Raw genomic sequence first — 7044 nt, 5'->3', positions numbered from 1 at the left:
AACTTAGTGAGACCCTGTTTCCAAATAAAATAGAAAATAGGTCTGGGAGTATAGCCCAGGGTAGAAAGCCTCTGGATTCAACCCCCAGTACCACCACCAAAAAAAAAAAAAAAAAAATTAGAAAAGCTAGCCGGGTGTGGCAGCTTACACTAGTAATTCCAGTGTTTGGGAGGCTGAGACAGGAGGATCACGGTTCCCAGCCAGCCTCAGCTACTTAATGAGGCCCTTTCCAACTCTGTGAGACCCTTTTTCAAAATAAGGAATTAAAAAGTAAGGCTGGGGGTGTAGCTCAGAGGTAGAATGCCTCTGGGTTCCATCCCCAGTCACACACACACACACACTAAAAAAATAAAAGTGGGGCTCGGGTTATAACTTACAAGAATCTGAGCTTGATCCCAGCACAGAAAGAACTAGGGAATCTTGCTTTCCCCTCCCACACCGCACTCACTCATTAGTGGCCTTATTCTTAGGGCCCTTGCTCAAGCTGTATGTGGCAGTTTGGCTCTGGAGCGCCCCCTAAAGGCGCACGTCGAAGGGTTGGTCCCCAGTGCAGCAAGTTACAGAGGTGGGATCTTGGAGCGTGATTGGATCAAGACCGCTCTGACCTCATCACTGGGTTAACCCATCACTGGGTTTATGAGTGGACTGTTGGGAGGTGGTAGGGCCTAGCTGGGAGGGAGTCCACTGGAGGTGCACCCTGGAAGGGTGTTTATTGTCCGAGGTCCCTTCCTAGCTCTCTGCTTCCCAGTGGTCATGAGTTCAAGCACCATTTCCACACTGCACCCTTCCACCATGACTTTGGCTTTGCCTTGGACCCAGAAACAATGGAGCCAACCAACCATGGACTAAAAAACCTCTGGAACTCGGCCAAAACAAATCTTTCCTCAAGTTATTTTCCTCAGGTATTTTGTCACATCTCCTAAGAGCTGAGAAACACGTTATTGGTCTACCTGGAGCTCTCCCCAAACACCTGTTTGGCATCTTATTCAAGTCTGCTCAAGTCTCACTTTTCTAGAGGCCAGCCCTTGCTTGCCACAAAAACCTGGGCATGCACGCACACACTGAAGCGCTTCCCAGCCTCTTAACTGTCCTGTTTTTCTTGGATTTGTTTGGCTCTTTTCTGTACTAGAGATTGCACCCGGGGACTGTACCTCCACGCTCTTACTGATTTGAAACAGAGCCTTGCTATGTTGCTCAGGCTGGCCTCAAACCTGTGTCTCCACCTCAGCCTCCCAAGGTACTGGGATTACGGCATGTGCCACCCCAAGCCAACTCTATCTTGTTGATAAAGCCGCGTGTGTGTGTGTGCATGTGCGCGCACGCATGCACTACTACTGGGGATTGAACCTTGAATCCAGGACATTCCACCTGTGAGGTGCACTCCAGCACTTTTTTTAAAAAACAGGGTCTGGGATGTTGAGGGCCTTGCCTAAGTTGCCAAGACTGGCTGTGAACCTGCTATCCTCCTGTTTCACCTCCCAAACACTAGGATTACAAACATGCTCCACTGTCCCCAGCTACAAAGCTTAATGCCTTAACACAATTTACTGTGTGTTGTTTGTTCTGGGTAGAATGTAAACTTCAGATGAAGAGCTTCCACTGGTTTGGGTCATGAGGACAAGATGGAGAAACCACACAACATTAAAGACAATGGGAGGGAACAAGAAATAAGCCTTAGTATTTGTGTGTATGCACACTAGGTGCTGGGATTTAACCCAGAGGAATTTTGCCATGAGTTACATCTCCAACTTTTTTTTTACGTTTTGCAGTACTGGGGATGGAACCCAGGGGTACCCTATCTCCGATCTTCAACCCCAGCCCTGTTTTTTATTTTGAAACAGGGCCTCACTAAGTTGCAGAGGGCTTCATTACGTAGCTGGGGCTGGCAACAAACCTGCAGTCTTCCTGTCTCGCCCCCCAAGTACCAGGATTACAAGTGTGCATAACCATGACTGGTTTTATTTTTTGTCTTGAAACAGGGTCTTACTAGGTTGCTAATAAACGTCTCACTAAATTGCTGAGGCTGGCCATGAACCTGCCACCACAGCCGCAAGGCGTGGCCCAGCTGTGTTTTATCTTTGAGCTATTTGTTCCTTACCCATTTCTTAGTAAAATGTTTCTAGTTTTCCATTTGCCACTTTGAAATTACCAGATTCTTTGTTACATAAAATATGTATTGCCAGCTGGGCATGGTGGCACATGCTTGTAATCCCAGCATTCGGGAGGCTAAGACAGGATTGCAGTTCAAGCACAGCCTCAGCTACTACTTAGTGAGACCCTGTACAACTCGGTGAAACCCTGTTTCAAAATAAAGAATAAAAAATAGGGCTGGGGATGTAGCTCGGAGGTAGAAAAGCCCCTGGGTTCCATCCACAGTACCGCAAAAAAGGGGGAGTAAAGAGAAGAGGGGGAGCCGGGCGTAGTGGTGCAGGCTTGTAATCCCAGCGCTTGGGAAGCTGAGAAAGGAGGATCGCACAGGTTCAAAGCCAGCCTCACCTACTTAGTGAGGCCCTCAGCAACTTAGTGAGACCCTGTTTCCAAATAAAATAGAAAATAGGGCTGGGGGTGTAGCCCAGAGGTAGAAAGCCCCTGGGTTCCACCTCCCAGTACCAGACAGACAGACAGACAGACAGACAGACACACACACACACACACACACACACACACACACACACACACTAGGGCTGGAGCTGGGCATGGCGTATGCTTGTAATCCATGCATTTGGGGGGCTGAGACCTGAGGATTGCAAGATTGCGGTTCAAGGACAGCCTCAGCTAATACTTATTAAGGTTCTTTGCGACTCAGTGAGACCCTGTTTCAAAATAAAGAATAAAAAATAGGGCTGGGGGTGTAGCTCGGAGGTAGAATGTCCCTGGGTTCCATCCCTGGTACCGCGGGGTGGGGGGGTGGGGGGGACTGCAGCAGGGCATGTGGCAATCCCAGTACTTGGGAGGCTGAGACAGGATTGCAGGATCACAGCCAGCCTCAGCTACTTCATGAGGACCTGTTTCAAAATAAAGAATAAAATATAATGCTGGAGGTATAGCTCAGAGGTAGAAGGCCCCTGGGCTCAATCCCCAGTATCGCAAAAATTCAATTTTTTTAGTCTAGTTAATATTTACCATGGTTTTCATTTACTTTATGATCAGTAATTCAGCTCTGAACTCTTCAAAGGAACACAAAAGTACATTATGTTCAAATACATCGTTTTATCTTTGAGACCTGTCCTCCTTTAATTAATTTCTCCTGCTTTAAGGCTGCTGTTTTCCAAGCCCACTGCGGAAAAAGTCCCAGGACCTATTACCTTCATCTGGGAAATCATTCCCTCAGCATGACGTTAAGAACTCTAGAGTGCTAAGCACACAGAATCCAGTGATGTGAAAGGACGCTAATACCTACAGTGCACACCTCTCATTATTCCATCCCTTGGGATCTATTTTTGTACCGATACAGCTCAAGGGTAGAGTCTGCTTCAGTTTAGCACTCACCTACGTCAACCCCAGTTTTGAGGATGCCTGAACAAACCTTTGTCAAAGTCAAGTCTAACAATATCAGTGTTGTGTGTAGCTGAGCGGTAGAGTGCATGCTTGGTTTGCATGAGGTCTTGGGTGCAGTTCCCCGTAGCAAAAACAGATTAAGCCTAATATCCCATCAAATCCCCACAGCACTCTCAAAGTCCTTTGACCCTCTCTCCAGAGTGTAACACCTTCTCTTAAATTGTACTCCACTTCGATAAATAAACCTTATTTCCCCTCTTAAAACAATATATTCTCCCTTAAAACAACTTCCAGAATACAGCCAGGCGTGGTGGTGCACACTTGTAATCCCAGCATTTGGGAAGCTGAAGACAGGAGGATGGTGGTTCCAGGCCAGACTTATATACTTAGGCCTTAACAACTCAGTGAGACCCTGTTCCAAAATAAAGGATAAAAAATAGGGCTGGGGTGTAGCTTAGAGGTAGAATGCTCTGAGTTCCATCCCCAGTACCACAAGGAAAAAAAAAAGAAATTCCAGAATGCTTTAAATCAGTGTGTTGAATTTACTTGTCTCGCCAGGCATAGTGGCACACACTTGTAATCCTAGGGTTCACGGCCAGCCTCAGCTACTTAATGAGGCTCTCTGCAACTCAGCAAGACCATTTTAAAATGAATTAAAAAGCCAGGCGTGGTGACACACTCTTGTAATCCCAGCATTCGGGAAGCTTAGACAGGAGAATTTTGCAGGTTCCAGCCCAGCCTCAGCTACTTAGGCCCTTTGCAACTCAATGAGACCCTGTTTCAAAATAATAAACATTAGGGCTGGCATGTCGCTTGAGGTAGAATGCCCCTGGGTAGAATCCCCAACACCACCAAAAAAAAAAAAAAAAAAAAAATTAAAAACAGAGCTGGGGCCAGACGTGGTGGCACACGCTTACAATCCCCAGGCTTGGGAGGCAGAGACAGGATGTCACAGGTTTGAAGCCTGCCGCACTGGCTTAAGAGACCCAGTTTCAAAATATAAAATAGGTCTGGGAGTGTAGCCCAGAGGTAGAAGGGTTTCCAGGAACCCCAGTACCACCAAAAAAAAAAAAAAAAAAAAAAATCAAGCTGGGGGTACTGCTCAGAGATAGAATTGTCTTGTAAGAATAATTTTAGAGCCGGGCGTGGTGGCGCACACTTGTAATCCCTGTGCTTGGGAGGCTAAGACAGGAGGATCATACAGGTTCAAAGCCAGCCTCAGCTACTTAGTGAGGCTCTCAGCAACTTAGTGAGACCCTGTTTCCAAATAAAGTTTAAAATAGGTCTGGGAGTATAGCCTGGAGGTAGAAAGCCTCTGGGTTCCACCCCAGTACCACCAAAAAAAAAAAAAAAAAGTAATTTTAGAGCCAGGCATGGTGGTGCAGCAAGCCTGCAAGCCTGTAATTCCAGTACTTGGGAGGCTAAAACGGGCAGATCACAGGACTGAAGCCAGCTTTGACAACGTAGGCTCTCAGCAACTTTGACAGACCTGTTTCCAAATAAAAAGTGCCAAGGTAGCCAGGCATGGTGGCGCACGCTTGTAATCCCAGCATTGGGGAAGCTGAGACCGAGGATTGCGGTTCTCGGACAACCTCAGCTATTTAGTGAGGCCCTCTGCAACTTTGAGACCCTATTTCAAAATAAAGAAATAAAATAGGGTAGGAGTATAGTAGCTCAGAGGTCGAATGCCCTGAGTTCCATCTCCAGACCCGCAAAAAAAAAAAAAAAAAAGTGTAGCTTGAAGGTAGAATGCCCCTGGGTTCTATCCCAACCCTACAGTAACTTTTTTTTTGGTGGTACTGGGGTTCCTGGAAACCCTTCTACATCCGGGATACACTCCAAGACCTATTTTTTTATACTTTTATTTGGAAACAGGGTCTCTTAAGCCAGCATGGCTGGCTTTGAACCTGCGCGATCTTCCTCCTCCTGTCTCCGCCTCCCAAGTGCAGGGATTACAAGCGTGGCGCCACCACGCCTGGCCCTACAGTAACTTTTAAAAGCTGCCAGCATAGTGGCACATGCCTATAATCCTAGTACTTGGGGGGCTGAAACAGGAGTATCACAGGTTTGAGGACAGCCTCAGCAACTTAGTGAGACTGTTTCCAAATAAAACAGGTCTGGGGGAATAGCATGAAGTAGAAGGCTGCTGCTAGGTTACATCCCCAGTACCAAAAAAAAAAAAAAAGCCCAGGTTTAATCTACAATGTTACTTCAAATTATTAAACTCTGTGTGGTGGCACATTCTTGTAATCCCAGCATTTGGGAGGCTGAGACAGGAGGATCCGGGTTTGTGGACAGCCTCAGCTACTTAGGCCCTTTGCAACTCAATGAGAACCTGTTTCAAAATAAAGAAAAACAACAACAACAAAAATCTTCAGCCAGGCTTAGCGGTACATGCTTTTAATTCTACTTGTGAGGCTGAGACAGGAGGATTTCAGGTTCACGACCAGCCTCAGCTACTGAGACCCACTGCAACTTATTGAGACCCTGTTTCAAAATAAAGAATAAAAAATAGGGCTGTGGGTATAGCTCAGAGGTAGAACACCTCTGGGTTCAACTCCCAGTACCACCAAAAAACATAATTTTTTTTTACTGACCATCTCCATCTAAATGGAATTCTGACCAGGTTTCTGGTCTCCTCTCTAGGAGGACAAATACCTTAGTTTCCATCTTTTAAAACCTGCCAACCCCATCAAACAATGTGTGAAGGCACACTGGCACATGCATGTAGTCCTATAGTCTTTGGGAAGCTGAGACACAAAGATTACCAGGTTCCACGTAGACATAACTATCCTATTTCAAAATAAAATGGGGCCGGTGATGTAGAATATCCCCGAGTTCAATTCCCAATAACACACACACACACACACACACACTCGAAGAGATGGAGCTGAGTGTGGTGGTGCACACTCGTAATCCCAGCATTTGGGAGGCTGAGACGGGAGGATCACAGTTCGCCGACAGCCTCAGCCACTACTTAGGCCCTTTGCAACTCAGTGAGACCCCGTTTCAAAATTTAAAAAATAAATAAGATATAGGGCTGGGGTGTAGCTCAGAGGTAGAATGCCTCCAACTTCTATCCCCAGTACTGCAAAAAAGAAAAAAAAAGAAAACCCACATGGATGACCCCTTATTTTGGCAGAAACATGGGACTTCCTCGTACCTGGCAATTGTCCTTCCTCCCTGTTCATTAACTGCTGGGTCCTTTACACTATCATCTCATGGGTGCTAAATACAAGCTAAGTACTGAGCTAGTGGGACCATTCAATTACTCTCTGGAGTTCAAGGGATCGCAGTGTCACTGGCTTGTGGAGCTGCAAAACGCTCTGGGGTGAGCCACAGCTTTATTTTTCCTTATTGCATGAAAAGTGAAAGTTGACCCCCCCCCCACCAAGCTACTTCCTTCTCTTAGACCTTTTCTTGGAAACAAGTCAAGCTAGACAGATGTTGCCTGGATAGCCGGAATGGTAGTCATTGGAGGAGGTAACTAAACACATCTACATCATTAAACTACTATTAAACAATTTTATAATAGTGGTAGACCAG

The sequence above is a fragment of the Muscardinus avellanarius genome (assembly GCF_963383645.1).
Source record: "Muscardinus avellanarius genome assembly, chromosome: 1".
In the NCBI taxonomy this organism is placed as follows: Eukaryota; Metazoa; Chordata; class Mammalia; order Rodentia; family Gliridae; genus Muscardinus; species Muscardinus avellanarius.
The sequence above is the reverse complement of the archived record's forward strand: the minus strand, read 5'-3'. Positions refer to the sequence as shown.